This window comes from Phyllobates terribilis, unplaced genomic scaffold (genome assembly GCF_046119375.1).
Source record: "Phyllobates terribilis strain yellow unplaced genomic scaffold, ASM4611937v1 Scaffold_12__6_contigs__length_324123572, whole genome shotgun sequence".
In the NCBI taxonomy this organism is placed as follows: domain Eukaryota; kingdom Metazoa; phylum Chordata; class Amphibia; order Anura; family Dendrobatidae; genus Phyllobates; species Phyllobates terribilis.
The window spans coordinates 307392709-307410302 of record NW_027362772.1 but is presented as its reverse complement, the minus strand read 5'-3'; the positions used below and the strand labels follow the sequence as shown (position 1 = coordinate 307410302).

At 45.8% G+C, this 17594-nt stretch overlaps 1 protein-coding gene across 4 annotated transcripts in view; it reads left to right on the top strand.

The window, feature by feature from the left end:
- Positions 1-17594, top strand: part of PKNOX2 (PBX/knotted 1 homeobox 2) — a 392364-nt gene that overhangs the window by 210298 nt on the left and 164472 nt on the right. For all 4 annotated transcript variants that reach the window (XM_073657345.1, XM_073657347.1, XM_073657344.1 and 1 more), the window contains exon 3: positions 6288-6347. The gene's annotated coding sequence lies outside the window, so the exon portion shown is untranslated. The remainder of the gene's footprint in view (positions 1-6287; positions 6348-17594) is intronic.

Here is a 17594-nt window from a genome sequence, read left to right as displayed (position 1 = left end):
TTGTGGGAAGTGTTCACCATTGGGACCGGAGGGATAATAATTGCATTACGCTCTTTCTTCAAGATCTCTCATTGGCACCGTATGGAGCAACGTAACCGAGCCTGACTTTATGTGGACCCAGTGCAGCTCAGCGAGACCGGTTGAGGCACGAGGCAGAGGGACTAGTGATTGCATCTTACAAGAATTGCAGATTATACTAATATAAAAGCTTCACTCTTTTTATAGCACTTCATTATTGCACCCTCAGAAAGTGATGGATCCATTGGGTAAGATGAGGAGTGTCACTGGTGTGTCAGGTCTGACAGTCACTCTGGATCCGGCTGTAGAAGGTCACTGCGCTTGGCATTGCAGATGCCGTCTTGATCCTCTCATCTCTGTAGTATAGTTATATCCTTCTCCCTTTAAGACCCAGCAGCTACCTCCACCTTCTGCTGCTGATTGACGCACCCTTGCTTAGTAGTTAAAAACTCTCAGTTTCTCCAGAGAGGCATCGGTGATAGTTATATGAACCTCTGTGTTGACTTGGAGCACTAGCAGTTGGCTAGCTTCCTCTCTGGTGTTCTTGGAGGATAGTTGGCACTATCTCTCTGGTGTCTGCTCAAGTTAAGTGTATCCTCTTTGTTTGTTTACTTTGTTGTCTTAAGTTTGTAGTGGGGCCTGACTAGTGCTCACCCCGTCCCTTCCCTATCTAGGACCAAGCTCTAGGGACATTCAGGGTTTAGGTTCCTGCTCTGTGACAGGTGCAGAACCTATATAGGGATGATAGGGTTGGCAGGGTGATATTAGATCTGCCTAGGGGGTCTCCACTCCCCTTTTCTCTAGTTGTTGGGCTCCCTTCCCCCTCTTCCCATCATTGTACACTTATTCCTTTCCTCACCTTGTGTGACGAGGAGACCCTCAGACCCAAGCAGTGTCGGCCCCACCAATATCATTGACTCTTGGTGCCCACTCTTGAGCTACAAGCATTAATGACCTGACCATAGTATGAAAATTTACTTTTGCTTCTAAGTAATATATTAATTGGGTAGTTTGTTTCCTGAATGATTAGATGACATCTTTTTCTGCAGATAGTGAATCAAGTGCAATACCACTTCTCATCAACAACACTTCACTGGGAGAGGCCTACCGGAGGATTCTCCTGTTCTCCTGTGGGCCAGTCCGAGCCTGTTCTCAAGTTACTTTTAAGCCTATGGAGAACCCCAAGTCTGGAGAGCATTTCTACCTCTAAAACCTGGGGCTTCTCGTTCCCTTGTGAGAAGTATGGATTACTATCAGGTGATCGGTCAGCTCCCAATGCAAACACACTGCAACATGGTGGCTCACCAGTGGTTAACGCTGTTGCTTCAAAGCATCGGGGTCCTGAATTTATATCCAACAAAGTAGGACATTTGCGTAGTGTTTGCATGGGTTACCAATGGGTAATGGAGACAGTGAGTGAATATAAGCAATAGAATAAAAAAAAAGGCATGTCCATTCCGGGATCAGTAATCTCAGCCCAGGGTCATCCCTTTTGGGCTGCCAATTTATACTTAGTATATAAAATATTAGTTACCTCTTAGCATCTACGGACAAACGTTAACTTTCTCAGTATGTGTTATTAAAGCGCTGCTGAGAGGTTATAGACTGTGCCGGCATCTAACTGAAAAGGACATGTGGGAGGAGCCAATGGGAGTGTTCTTAGAAATGATTGGGCTGTCCTCTTCAGTTGGATGGCGACAGTCTACGGCCTCTCATGATGCTGTTCTATGATCATACTTGCTTAATGGGCTAAGACAGTGGTGTAAGACTGCGGTCACCTCTGCGGCCGGGCCCGGTGGGTAATGGGCCCGGGCGGGCGAGGGCCAAGGCCTGGCGGGTGAGGGCCAGGGCCTGCCGGCGCCAGCAAAAGCTTCAACTGAATGTGTGTCCTCAGACGCACATACACATACAGTTGGTGTATTGTGGCACGCAGGTCCGTGCACCACAACACACTCCGCCGGCCAATCAAACACCAGCAGCTGACAAAAACGTGCACATGACAGGCACATGGCAGTGACGTCACACGCTGGAGTCAGCTGCTGGCTTTACAAGAGGAAGCATGCGTCGTGGGAGCGAAGGGATGGTGAGTATTTATTTTAAATATGGGGTGCATTATAATACTATAGATGACTATGGGGGTGCATTATACTACTATGGATGACTATGGGGGTGCATTATACTACTATGGATGACTATGGGGGTGCGTTACACTACTATGGATGACTATGTGGTGCATTATACTACTGTGGATGACTATGGGCTATGCATTATACTTTATGGAAGATTTTGGGCTGTGCATTATACTACATGGAGGACTATGGGATGCATTATACTATATGGAGGACTATGGGGGTGCATTATAATTCTTCTATGGAGCTCCATAACTTCTATGTACGCCCCTGGTGAGTACAATAGTTTATTTTTATATATACCAGGATGATGCTAGGGATAAGGAACATATAGCAGAATGGGTGATATATATATATACCAGGATGGAGGACATATATTTTTATATATATATACAGTACAGACCAAAAGTTTGGACACACCTTCTCATTTAAAGATTTTTCTGTATTTTCATGACTTTGAAAATTGTACATTCACACTGAAGGCATCAAGACTATGAATTACCACATGTGGAATTATATACTTACCAAAAAAGTGTGAAACAACTGAAAATATGTCTTATATTCTAGGTTCTTCAAAGTAGCCACCTTTTGCTTTGATGACTGCTTTGCACACTCTTGGCATTCTCTTGATGAGCTTCAAGAGGTAGTCACCGGAAATGGTTTTCACTTCACAGGTGTGTCCTGTCAGGTTTAATAAGTGGGATTTCTTGCCTTATAAATGGGGTTGGGACCATCAGTTGTGTTGTGCAGAAGTCAGGTGGATACACAGCTGATAGTCCTACTGAATAGACTGTTAGAATTTGTATTATGGCAAGAAAAAAGCAGCTAAAGAAAAACGAGTGGCCATCATTACTTTAAGAAATGAAGGTCAGTCAGTCCGAAAAATTGGGCAAACTTTGAAAGTGTCCCCAAGTGCAGTTGCAAAAACCATCAAGCGCTACAAAGAAACTGGCTCACATGAGGACCGCCGCAGGAAAGGAAGACCAAGAGTCACCTCTGCTTCTGAGGATAAGTTTATCCAAGTCACAAGCCTCAGAAATCGCAGCAGCTCAGATTAGAGACCAGGTCAATGCCACACAGAGTTCTAGCAGCAGACACATCTCTACAACAACTGTTAAGAGGAGACTTTGTGCAGCAGGCCTTCATGGTAAAATAGCTGCTAGGAAACCGCTGCTAAGGACAGGCAACAAGCAGAAGAGACTTGTTTGGGCTAAAGAACACAAGGAATGGACATTAGACCAGTGGAAATCTGTGCTTTGGTCTGATGAGTCCAAATTTGAGATCTTTGGTTCCAACCACCGTGTCTTTGTGCGACGCAGAAAAGGTGAACGGATGGACTCTACATGCCTGGTTCCCACCGTGAAGCATGGAGGAGGAGGTGTGATGGTGTGGGGGGGCTTTGCTGGTGACACTGTTGGGGATTTATTCAAAATTGAAGGCATACTGAACCAGCATGGCTACCACAGCATCTTGCAGCGGCATGCTATTCCATCCGGTTTGCGTTTAGTTGGACCATCATTTATTTTTCAACAGGACAATGACCCCAAACACACCTCCTGGCTGTGTAAGGGCTATTTGACCAAGAAGGAGAGTGATGGGGTGCTACACCAGATGACCTGGCCTCCACAGTCACCAGACCTGAACCCAATCGAGATGGTTTGGGGTGAGCTGGACCGCAGAGTGAAGGCAAAAGGGCCAACACGTGCTAAGCATCTCTAGGAACTCCTTCAAGATTGTTGGAAGACCATTTCCGGTGACTACCTCTTGAAGCTCATCAAGAGAATGCCAAGAGTGTGCAAAGCAGTCATCAAAGCAAAAGGTGGCTACTGTGAAGAACCTAGAATATAAGACATATTTTCAGTTGTTTCACACTTTTTTTGTTGAATGTACAATTTTCATAGTCATGAAAATACAGAAAAATCTATAAATGAGAAGGTGTGTCGAAACTTTTGGTCTATACTGTATATATATATATATATATATATATATATATATATATATATATATATATATATATACATATATATATATATATATATATATATATATATATATATATATATATTGATTCAGGATGGAGGGGGCCCATCAGACTGTAGTTACGCCACTGGGCTGAGATCATATACGTAGATAGATAAGAAACCAAAGCATCGGTGGTTTTCATGGACAACACTCAGGATGCTGTTCTGTCTCCTGGTCCTCTAGATCCCGTTTGGCTTCTCTTCCTTTTGCAGAGATTTGTTGTCTACTTTAGGATATTGGATTTCTTCTGGGCAGGATACTATTGCGGGCACTGATATAGCGGTGTATTGTCATCTATTAGGTGTGATTGTGATATATGCTGTAATATCCTCCTTTTATCGTGGCTGTCGTGTGCAGGAGATCACCGGTATAAGTGATTGCACCCAGCCTTGGCGACGATGGCCGCCTCTCTTCCGTCCCGTCGTACTCGCAGGCGCTCAGTCATATTGTCATATTTCTATTCTTCGGGGCCACTGACAGCTGTGTAATAAGAGCACACATGCTTTGCCTATCAGTGTGAAGTGGTGATCCCATCAGCTATAAAGTGTAATATTAGAAGTGCATGGATTTCTTATTGTTAATGTCAAGTGGTAATGCGATCACTTCTCGGCTATGAATAATGGCCTTTTTTATGATCTCTGCGATTCGTTAATGTCGTTGCCAGCATACCAAGAATAGGGAATTTTCCTGACTCCGAGCTTTGCTGCACATAACGTTTATCACAAGCGCCTGACTCCGGAAAACCCATGACGAGACGGATATCTCTCCGATCGTCGTTATGTGACTCCCGATTCAAGAAGATGAAGGTTTAGCTTCCATGGTTTTCTGTCCGATATTAGCTCTTCACGTCTCTGTCCATGGTTATCATCATAGTCCAGGAAAGTAGATGTAGGTCCTAAGTCCCGGCAGACTGACCATGGAAATGAATGGACCAATCTCCATTCCTGGTTCATAACATCAATGCCAGTCTCAATGGTGGGACCCTCATCTATTGGACCTATCCTCTCAATATGTCATGAATGCCCCAGTTGGAACATCTCCATTAAAGGGCCCTCACCATCTTAAAAAGCTGTTTCCCATCTCTATGATACGCCATTACTTATTGAACAGTGATGCTCCAACCTTTGGGGCCTCTGTCTATCTCGAGAGCGAAGGGGAACCACAGCCTCAAATTCTGAGGTCTTCTCCTTCTGAAGATCATGGAGGGGTCCCTGCAGTTAGATCCCCTCTAACTAGGATGTCCTACACTGAAATATTTATTTTTTCTCGTTATGGATATGTTTTAAAAAAATAAACCGGAATAGTCACCTTCCAGCACAGGCCATTCTGGATGTATCCGTTTGCTTTGGAAGTGATGTCGGCTCCAATTGGAAGTCGCCGGGACCACTTCAACCTGTGATTGGCTGCATTGGTCATGTGACTATACGAGCGCCTGCTATCAGAGAAACATCCAAGAAGGTGCTGTTCTAGTCACCTGACCGCTGCAGCCAATCACACACTGTAGCGGTCCTAATGCCTTCCGGAGCTGGTGGAGACCTCCGGAGCAGGCTCATGCTTGATCCGCCGAATTACTGGAGGGTGAGCGTGTTCCATTTATTGTTTAATACTGTGCATTCCTATAAAAAAAAAAAAATTATTCCCATGTCAGATGTCCCCTTTTTAAAAAGTTCTTCAACTTTTTAATAAACTTTGGGGCGCATTTACCAAGTCTTTCAAATTTGTTGTTCGTTGTAAGCTTAGGTCAGATTTGCTCTTACGATAATTTTGGGCGTTAGACACTTTTGTAGAACTTTTTATTAGTTGGATTTACTTTCGTCAGTATTTAGCGTCAGAATTCTGACGTGTACAAATCGATCCAGGCGTTATACTTGTAGATTGTGAGCCCTCGCTGGCAGGGTCCTCTCTCCTCCTTTACCAGTCGGTGACTTGTATTGTTCAAGATTATTGTACTTGTTTTTTTTAATTATGTATACCCCTTTTCACATGTAAAGCGCCATGGAGTAAATGCAATAATAATAATAAATAATAATAATAATAATAATAAATAATAATACATATTTGATTTCATTGTATTTCAAGATATTTGATTTCTTTCTCTTGTTTTTTGTTTCCCCTCAGGTTTCAAGAGGATTTTCCCAATGATTTGATCAATCCAGGTGCATCGTTTTCCACCGAAAGGTAATTTATGACTTTATTAATTCCTTGTATACAAACTGTGCCAATCATGAGCAAACCAGAGAAAGTCGTCTTGGGCAGTAACACTTGTTTTAGGACAATATTTTCCAGTGGTTTTTCATTGGACATGGAATAAGCAATTAATAGGGTATTTTCCACTTTTAGAAAAGTGGACCCCCAAATATTTCCTGTAATGTAAAATACCAAAGCCTTTGCCCTCCCCAGCTCTCTGCCGATGTGGTGAAGTAACAACTACAGCGCACATCACCGCTGCAGTCAATCACTGATCTCAGCGACTCTGTGAGGGTAGGTGGCACAAGCAGCTGCGCTCAGTGATTGGTTGCAGTGGTGATGTACTGACGTGCAGATCATGACAGGTCACTTTTACCGCTCAGCGAATGCTGTAAAAACAAAACTTAAAATGCAATTCCACCATTTTTTTTTTTTTTTACCATTTCAGCCCAGTTGGAAAAGTAATGGTAAAGTGAATGGTGTCATTCAAAGTGACAAAAAACAAGCTATGCCGACAAAAAAAAAAAAAAAAAATAGAAGGAAAAATTAAAATAGAAAATCGCCCTTTCTTGAAAAAATTAAAGGGGTTATGCCATCTTAGATGTTCTGACATGAGAGTGCTTTAAAGGGAATCTGTCACCAGTTTTTTTGCCACCTAATCTGAGAGGAGCATAATGTAGAGACAGAGACCCCAATTCCAGCGATGTGTCACTTACTGGGCTACTTGCTGTTGTTTTGGTACAATCACTGTTTTGCCAACAGGAGATTATCACTACAGGACTAGTAAACCTTCTGCAATGTAGTACAACCACACCCACACCACTGATTGGCAGCTTTATGTGCATAGTCAGTAAGTTGCCAATCAGTGGTGGAGGGTGGGGTTATACAGAGAAAGCAGACAATCAGTGGTGGAGGGTGGGGTTGTACTGAGAAAGCAGACAATCAGTGGTGGAGGCGGGGTTATACAGAGAAAGCAGCCAATCAGTGGTGGAGGCGGGGTTATACAGAGAAAGCAGCCAATCAGTGTTGGAGGCGGGGTTATACAGAGAAAGCAGACAATCAGTGATGGAGGGTGGGGTTGTACTGAGAAAGCATCAGTGGAGGAGGCAGGGTTATGCAGAGAAAGCAGCCAATCAGTGGTGGAGGGTGGGGTTATACAGAGAAAGCAGACAATCAGTGGTGGAGGGTGGGGTTGTACTGAGAAAGTATCAGTGGTGGAGGCGGGGTTATACAGAGAAAGCATCAGTGGTGGAGGGTGGGGTTATACAGAGAAACCAGACAATCAGTGGTGGAGGGTGGGGTTGTACTGAGAAAGCAGCCAATCAGTGGTGGAGGCGGGGTTATACAGAGAAAGCATCAGTGGAGGAGGGTGGGGTTATGCAGAGAAAGCAACAATCAGTGGTGGAGGGTGGGGTTATACAGAGAAAGTAGACAATCAGTGGTGGAGGGTGGGGTTGTACTGAGAAAGATGCCAATCGGTAGGGGTGGGGTTATACAGAGAAAGCTACCAATCAGTGGTGGGGGTGGGGTTATACAGAGAAAGTAGACAATCAGTGGTGGAGGCGGGGTTATACGGAGAAAGCATCAGTGGTGGAGGGTGGGGTTATACAGAGAAAGTAGACAATCAGTGGTGGAGGGTGGGGTTATACAGAGAAAGCAGACAATCAGTGGTGGAGGGTGGGGTTGTACTGAGAAAGATGCCAATCGGTAGGGGTGGGGTTATACAGAGAAAGCTACCAATCAGTGGTGGGGGTGGGGTTATGCAAGGCTCAGCATTGAGAGAATTGATAAATCTGCAGAAGAGAAAACAGGGATTTTATCAAAACTACAGCAAGCAGTAAATTAAGTGACACATCTCTGGAATCAGGGTCTCTGCCCCTACATCATGCTGCTCTCAGATGAAAATGTTAAAACCTGTTGACCTATTCCCTTTAAGTGTTTGATGGGGGAGGGAAGGTCCGACTGCTCAGATCACCTCTGCTCCCCCGGAAGGGTGTTGCTTTTTTTTTTTTTTTTTTCCATAAGACATTGGAATATAAACTTCTACAACTTGCAATTTGTAAAATAAGTTTTTGTGTGATGAGCGTGGTGGTCACTGTCCACTTTACATGTCTTCCGGGCCTGTTGTCTCATCAGTAAGTGCAGTGATCTCCTCCAGTTGCTGCGGTGGGGATCACGAGCCATTTACATGCGAGATGCGGCATTAATATTGATGTGCTGTCAGGTAATTTCTCCCAGTGCCGGTAGCATATAAACACCATTACAGAGTAATTAGTCAGCATCAAGCTGAGTCCTGATTGAAGAAAACTTTGTCAAGTGTCGCCTACCTGCTCGTTTCCTTCCGTCGCTCAATCCACCAAATCGGAACGTTCCCTCTTCGGAAGGGATTTTCTTCTGCTCCTGTGTTATCAGCTCGGTTAATAATACCCGCTGTCACCCCTGTGCCTGTTTAGTCATCTACATAGATGTCTGCGGGGGGGGAAATTATGTTAGAAGTCGTCTCTTCTGAGGATCTTACATGTGGCAGACAAGCCTTGTAGACATTTGCATCTGTTTTAGAAGTTGCGGATTAGTTTTGTGCCCTTGGAGCTGGAGCTGATTTTGCATTCCGCGGACGTATCGGAGGAAGAGTGTGGCCGTTCTTCATTGAAAAATCCCCATCTCTGGATCTCGACCACCAAAGTCCTGCGTTTGTCCCTACTTAGTTACTGTTGATGACCCATTTGTCACCTGGATTATATTTTTAGCGGGTGTCTCGGACATATAGCAGACTTTGACGTGGATGGCAAATGAAACTATAATGCTACACAGCGTGTAATAAAACCTAGAGCCATCTAATCATCGCACCGTCCGGGACCGAGCAGAAACTGGAGGATTACGTGTACGATAATGAACGAGCTGCAGGGAAAGATAAGAGGAGGAAAGTTTATATTAAGCAATCGGTCATCACCCTATTTGTAATACTAAATACACGTATACATTGATCATTGGTCTTATCAAAGCGCCATCTGATTTTATGCAATTAAAGCTTAGACCTCAATTGCTAAAAAAGTTCTGCAACTTTGGAATATACTTTGGCCCTCATTCATCAAGCCATTTTTTTTTCCGGAATTCTGCTTGAAATGTCCCAAAAAAGTGTATAACTAATGGGGTTTTTACACCCATTGTGTGCAGGACGGGGGCTGATCAATTCATAATTTTTTACGCTACAGAAGTGGTGTCAGATGTGACAGTCAGTCGCCCTGCAGTTGGTTGCAGGAGATCTCTTCGTTTGGCATTACAGACACCTTCTTAGATCTGTCTCCCTCTAGGACCCAGCGGCTACCTCCCTCCGGCTAATTGACACCCAGGCCTGGGTGTTTTAAATGCTTCCTGTTTGCTTTAGGGAGGTGCCGGTGATATTCACATGACCGCTTGTGAAGGCTTGGAGCTGTTGCAGTCTGCTTACTTCCTCTTTGGTGCTAAGAGGCCGTGTGTGCCATCTCTCTGAAGTCGGCTCAAGCTAAGTTACTTCCCCCGTGTCTGTGTCACCTTGCTGTCTTTAGTTGTTAGTGGGGACTGACTAGCACTCATCCCCCTTCCCTATCCAGAGACTAGCTCTAGGGAGATATAGGGTTTAGGGTCCTGATCAGCGATTGGTGAGAAACCAATATAGGGACGGTAGGTAAGACAGGGTGATATTAGATCAGCCTAGGAGGCCTCCACCACCTCTTTCCTTAGTGTCTGGGCTCCCTCTCCCTCATCCCTTCGTGATGCACTTTGTCTTTCCTACACCGTAAGTGACAAGTTGCCCCTGGCTAGCGCACATTCATGGCGGTATAAAGATGCATCAAATTAATTTTGTGGCGCAGTTTCTGTATGATCCCTCACTCCTGATCACTGGCATGTGAAAATAATTCTAAACTATCAGGGCTCAGGTCTGGTTATTTGGGTTATTTTTTTTTTTTTTTGCTGAAATGTTTTTCAATTCGATGAGTGACTACGGTGGCGACTCGCTGGCCGTCCCACGGCGGCGGCTCGCTGGCCGTCCCACGTTGGCGGCTCGTTGGCCATCCCAGGGCGGCGGCTCGCTGGCCATCCCACAGCGGCGACTCGCTGGCCGTCCCACGGCGGCGGCTGGCTGGCCATCCCACGGCGGCGGCTCGCTGGCCATCCCTGGGTGGTGGCTCAGTGGTTAGCACTGTAGCTTTGCAGCACTGGAGTCTTGTGTTCAAGGACAACATCTGCGAGGAGTTTGTATGTTCTCCCAGTGTTTGCCTGGGTTTTTGCCGGGTTCTCCGGTTTCCTCCCACACTCCAAAGACTGATAGGTTATCTAGATTGTGAGCGCCAATGGGGACAGAGATGATTATGTCTTTACAGCGCTGCGGTATATGATGGCGTTACATAAATGAGCAAAAAAAAAAACAGTAAACCTATGATGTAGAGTTTATCTTCTGTATCTGCAGGTCGTCTACCAGCTGAAACTCAGGAACTGAATGCCGCCCCTGCATTAGTGAAACATTCACTAAAAGTGATTGTCGGGTGACTTCCGCCTTTGCGCGCTGTTTCGGGTGACTTCCGCCTTTGCGCGCTATGTCGGGTGACTTCCGCCTTTGCGCGCTGTGTCGGGTGACTTCCGCCTTTGCGCGCTGTGTCGGGTGACTTCCGCCTTTGCGCGCTGTGTCGGGTGACTTCCGCCTTTGCGCGCTGTGTCGGGTGACTTCCGCCTTTGCGCGCTGTGTCGGGTGACTTCCGCCTTTGCGTGCTTTGTCGGGTGACTTCCACCTTTGCGCGCTGTGCTGGTATGATGCACATCTCTGATTTTCTGTGCGCGCCTTGTGTACGGGGGTCAGTCTGTGCAGTAGGTCCCTGTAATGGAGCCCGTCTCCGCTGTGACCCGCACGCACTTCTTTCCTCGCTGTCCCTTTTCCAAACTATTTTCTTCTTAAGCAGCAAATGAATGTTTTGCGTAAAGCCTCCCCTGCAGCTGTCGAAAGGATTTCATTCCTTCAGCCGTTTACTATTTTTGATAGGGCTGTTAACGGCTTGATTTAGGGATCAGCTGCGTAATAAATTGTTTCATATTTTGGGCCTTTTCTTTTTTTTCAGACTTCTTTTCAGATCTCACCCCTGAGGCTTAGAGCGGCGTTTGAGACATGTCAGCACCGTGTCCCTCGGCTCTCCGTCATGTCAAAGCTTTTGCCTAATCCCTCGCCCACCCAGAGCCGGCTGCTACCAGCACAACCAAGTACCTGTTTGTGATATGAAACACACCCCGGCGCAATAATACCTTCCAGATGTGTCCGAGCCCCGTAACAAGGGCTGCTGCGTTCTGCACCCAATATCTCCTCCACTTTACTTTTTATAAATATTTCCCTGATTTAATATATTCTGGCTTTAATATACTCTAAAACTGTTTCTTATTATTATTTAATGCACGCTGCTGGAATACTTTCCAGAGTCCTAGAATGAGCTGAAAACGAGACTGCAAAGCAAAGGCAACTTTATAGTCTAATAGCTTAAGGCTCGTTAAGGATTTTCAGATTTTTTCAGGGTAATTTACTATGATCATGGGGTCACTTGTCCACCTGATCAGGAATTTCATCATTAGGATAAATCTCCCTCTATCAATACTTATAGACTGATGACAGATGCCTGCAAAGTCCTGACGTGTCCAAATGCACAAAGTGCAACTCTACTTGGAAAAAGCAAAAAAAAATATATATTTTTTCAGGAAAGTGGTGACGGCAAAAGGAGCTGCAGTCTGCCGTTATTCATTAGTGTGCAACCATTGGGCCTATCTAGAATATCTGTCGTCTTAAAGGAGTTGTTCTCAATTAGATATCTAGCAGAAAAATTATGGAATCCAGGATTTATTCACCCGGTAAATCCCCTGCTGCTCCAGCGGTCCCTGCTGCCAATAACCATTACTCGCCCGATTAAATCTCCTGCTGATCCTACACTTGTCCTGCAGTGATGACATTGTGTGCGTCAATCATGTGACCGCTGCAGCTAGTGATTGGCTGCAGTGATCACATGAATCGTGTAAGTGACATCATCACTGGAGGACAGGCAGTGAGGCAGAGGATTTTATGGGTGAGCAAATTTTTATTAATTCCCTTTTTTTTTGTGTCAGAGTCTGCAAATTGGATCCAGACTATAAATCTGAATCCTGGCAGAGAGATAAGACAAGCATCTCATTGACAAGGCCAAGTAATATTAATAATAATAATCTTTATTTATATAGCGCCAACATATTCCGTAGGGCTTTACAGAGTTCAGAGGTGGATTCATAACTGGCTCAGTGATCGTACTCAAAAAGTGATAATAAATTGGTTGCATATCCAATTGACAGAGTGTTTCTTGTGGGGTACCACAAGGCTCTGTCCTGGCCCCTGTGTTGTTCTAGATAAGGGAACTTAAGGTAAAATATTCAAATTTGCAGACGATGCAAAGCTAGGAGGGATAGCTAACACTAGAGAAGACAGAGAAAGGATTCAGAAGGATCTAGATAAGCTTGAACAATGGGCAGCGACTAATAGAATGGTATTTAGCAGGGAGAAATGTAAGATTCTACATCTGGGCAAGAAAAATGAAAATGACTTCTACAGAATGGGAGGAAAAGAACTAAGCAACAGCACGTGTGAAAAAGACTCGGGTATACTAATAGATCACAGACTGCACATGAGTCAACAGTGTGATGCAGCAGCAAAAAAGGCAAACACAGTTCTGGGATGTATTAAGAGAAGCATAGAGTCTAGATCACGTGAAGTAATTATCCCCTCTACTCCTCCTCGGTCAGACCTCATCTGGATACTGTGTCCAGTTCTGTGCACCACATTTTAAATAAGACATCGAAAAACTGGAGCAAGTTCAGAGAAGAGCGACCAGGACGGTGAGCGGACTGTAAACTACGTCCTACGAGGAACAGTTAAAAGATCTGGTAATGTTTGACTTGCAAAAAGGAGGGCTAAGAGGAGACTTAATAGCTGTCTACAAATATCTGAAGGGATGTCACACTGTAGAGGGATCATCCTTATTCTCATTTGCACAAAGAAAGACTAGAAGCAATGGGATGAAACTGAAAAGGAAAAGATACAGATTAGATATTAGAAAAATATTTTTGACAGTTAGGGTGATCAATGAGTGGAACAGGCGGCCACGAGAGGTGGTGAGTTCCCCTTCAATGGACGTCTTCACACAGAGGCTGGACAGACATCTGTCTGAGATGGTTTAGTGAATCGAGTATTGAGCAGAGGGTTGGACACGAGGACCCCAGAGGCAGGGCCTGCATTAGGGCAGGGCAGACTAGGCATCTGCCAAGGGCCCCCACTCCCTTGGGGGCTCCCAGCAGCTACAGCAAGAGCTTCACTGATAATAGCATTATCAGTGAAGCTTTCGATGTAGAGACTGGTTGAGGACCTGTAGTAACATCACTATCATGTGGCCATGATGTCACTACAGGCCTTGCAGTCTGAAGAGCTTCAAGATCTTTGCTGGAACAGGAACACCGGCCACTGAACCTCCCCCATCAGAGGGATAAAATAATTCATTGGCCAGTGCTCCTGTCCTCCTGCATAGAGTCTGAGGGGGAGGGCGAGCCAGAGACCCTACCCAGCTGAGCTGCCAGATAAGTTCTGTGTCCACTTGTGTGTGCTGTGCTGCTCCTGTCAGCCTCCTCCTGTCAGCCTCCTCCTGCCCATGTCAGCCTCCTCCTGTCAGACTCCTCCTGCCCATGTCAGTCTCCTCCTGTCAGATTCCTCTTGCTCTTGTCAGCCTCCTCCTGCTCCGGTCAGCCTCCTCCTGCCCCTGTCAGCCTCCTCCTGCCCCTGACAGCCTCCTCCTGCCCCTGTCAGCCTCCTCCTGCCCCTGACAGCCTCCTCCTGCCCCTGTCAGCCTCCTCCTGTCCCTGTCAGCCTCCTCCTGTCCCTGTCAGTCTCATCCTGCCCCTGACAGCCTCCTCCTGCCCCTGACAGCCTCCTCCTGCCCCTGTCAGCCTCCTCCTGTCCCTGTCAGCCTCCTCCTGCCCCTGTCAGCCTCCTCCTGCCCCTGTCAGCCTCCTCCTGCCCCTGTCAGCCTCCTCCTGTCCCTGTCAGCCTCCTCCTGTCCCTGTCAGCCTCCTCCTGTCCCTGTCAGCCTCCTCCTGTCCCTGTCAGCCTCCTCCTGCCCCTGTCAGCCTCCTCCTGTCCCTGTCAGCCTCCTCCTGTCCCTGTCAGCCTCCTCCTGCCCCTGTCAGCCTCCTCCTGCTCCTGTCAGCAGTCCCAGCAGAGGAGGGGGCAGGGAGGTGTCTGCTGGGACAGGGCTGCTGTGAGCAGAAGCTGCAGCTCATAGTGAGGAACATCTTTATTCTTTTCAGCATAAAGCAATGTGTGTATGTGAGGTGTGTGTGGTGTGTGCTGTCTGTGAGATATCTGTATGTGTTTATACGAATGTTTGTTGTCCCGCATACATGTGCTGTGTGTAATGTGTGTATCTGAGCATTTGTTGTGCAACATGTATGTGCCGTGTATATGTGTGTACATGTGTGTGCCTTGTACATGTGTGTGCTGTGTGTGTATAGTGTGCCTTGTACATCTGTGTGCCTTGTACATCTGTGTACTGTGTGTATAGTGTGCCTTGTACGTGTGTGTGTATAGTGTGCCTTGTACATGTGTGTACTGTGTGTATAGTGTGCCTTGTACGTGTGTGTGTATAGTGTGCCTTGTACATGTGTGTGTATAGTGTGCCTTGTACGTGTGTGTGTATAGTGTGCCTTGTACATGTGTGTACTGTGTGTATAGTGTGCCTTGTACATCTGTGTGCCTTGTACATGTGTGTACTGTGTGTATAGTGTGCCTTGTACATGTGTGTACTGTGTGTATAGTGTGCCTTGTACGTGTGTGTGTATAGTGTGCCTTGTACATGTGTGTGTATAGTGTGCCTTGTACATGTGTGTGTGTGTATAGTGTGCCTTGTACATGTGTGTGCTGTGTGTGTATAGTGTGCCTTGTACGTGTGTGTGTATAGTGTGCCTTGTACATGTGTGTGTATAGTGTGCCTTGTACATGTGTGTGCTGTGTGTGTATAGTGTGCCTTGTACGTGTGTGTGTATAGTGTGCCTTGTACGTGTGTGTATAGTGTGCCTTGTACGTGTGTGTATAGTGTGCCTTGTACATGTGTGTGTATAGTGTGCCTTGTACGTGTGTGTGTATAGTGTGCCTTGTACGTGTGTGTGTATAGTGTGCCTTGTACATGTGTGTGCTGTGTGTGTATAGTGTGCCTTGTACATGTGTGTGTATAGTGTGCCTTGTACGAGTGTGTGTATAGTGTGCCTTGTACGTGTGTGTGTATAGTGTGCCTTGTACGTGTGTGTGTGTGTATAGTGTGCCTTGTACATGTGTGTGTATAGTGTGCCTTGTACATGTGTGTGTGTATAGTGTGCCTTGTACGTGTGTGTGTATAGTGTGCCTTGTACGTGTGTGTGTATAGTGTGCCTTGTACATGTGTGTGCTGTGTGTGTATAGTGTGCCTTGTACATGTGTGTGTATAGTGTGCCTTGTACGTGTGTGTGTATAGTGTGCCTTGTACGTGTGTGTATAGTGTGCCTTGTACGTGTGTGTGTGTATAGTGTGCCTTGTACGTGTGTGTGTATAGTGTGCCTTGTACGTGTGTGTGTGTGTGTGTATAGTGTGCCTTGTACGGGTGTATAGTGTGCCTTGTACGTGTGTGTGTATAGTGTGCCTTGTACGTGTGTGTGTATAGTGTGCCTTGTACGTGTGTGTGTATAGTGTGCCTTGTACGTGTGTGTGTATAGTGTGCCTTGTACGTGTGTGTGTGTATAGTGTGCCTTGTACGTGTGTGTGTGTATAGTGTGCCTTGTACGTGTGTGTGTGTATAGTGTGCCTTGTACGTGTGTGTGTGTGTATAGTGTGTCTTGTACGTGTGTGTGTATAGTGTGCCTTGTACATGTGTGTGTATAGTGTGCCTTGTACGTGTGTGTGTATAGTGTGCCTTGTACATGTGTGTGCTGTGTGTGTATAGTGTGCCTTGTACATGTGTGTGTATAGTGTATCTTGTACGTGTGTGTGTATAGTGTGCCTTGTACATGTGTGTGTATAGTGTGCCTTGTACGTGTGTGTGTATAGTGTGCCTTGTATGTGTGTGTGTGTATAGTGTGCCTTGTACGTGTGTGTGTGTGTATAGTGTGCCTTGTACATGTGTGTGCTGTGTGTGTATAGTGTGCCTTGTACGTGTGTGTGTGTATAGTGTGCCTTGTACGTGTGTGTGTATAGTGTGCCTTGTACGTGTGTGTGTATAGTGTGCCTTGTACATGAGTGTGCTGTGTGTGTATAGTGTGCCTTGTACGTGTGTGTGTATAGTGTGCCTTGTACATGTGTGTGTATAGTGTGCCTTGTACGTGTGTGTGTATAGTGTGACTTGTACGTGTGTGTGTATAGTGTGCCTTGTACGTGTGTGTGTATAGTGTGCCTTGTACGTGTGTGTGTATAGTGTGTGTGTATAGTGTGCCTTGCACGTGTGTGTGTATAGTGTGCCTTGTACGTGTGTGTGTGTGTGTGTGTATAGTATGCCTTGTACGGGTGTATAGTGTGCCTTGTACGTGTGTGTGTATAGTGTGCCTTGTACGTGTGTGTGTGTATAGTGTGTGTGTATAGTGTGCCTTGTACGTGTGTGTGTGTGTATAGTGTGTCTTGTACGTGTGTGTGTATAGTGTGCCTTGTACATGTGTGTGTATAGTGTGCCTTGTACGTGTGTGTGTATAGTATGCCTTGTACATGTGTGTGTATAGTGTGCCTTGTACATGTGTGTATAGTGTGCCTTGTACGTGTGTGTGTATAGTGTGCCTTGTACATGTGTGTGTATAGTGTGCCTTGTACATGTGTGTGCTGTGTGTGTATAGTGTGCCTTGTACGTGTGTGTGTATAGTGTACTTTGTACGTGTGTGTATAGTGTGCCTTGTACATGTGTGTGTATAGTGTGCCTTGTACGTGTGTGTGTATAGTGTGCCTTGTACGTGTGTGTGTATACTGTGCCTTGTACGTGTGTGTATAGTGTGCCTTGTACATGTGTGTGTATAGTGTGCCTTGTACGTGTGTGTGTGTATAGTGTGCCTTGTATGTGTGTGTGTGTATAGTGTGCCTTGTACGTGTGTGTGTATAGTGTGCCTTGTACGTATCTGTGTGTGTGTATAGTGTGCCTTGTACATGTGTGTGCTGTGTGTGTATAGTGTGCCTTGTACGTGTGTGTGTGTATAGTGTGC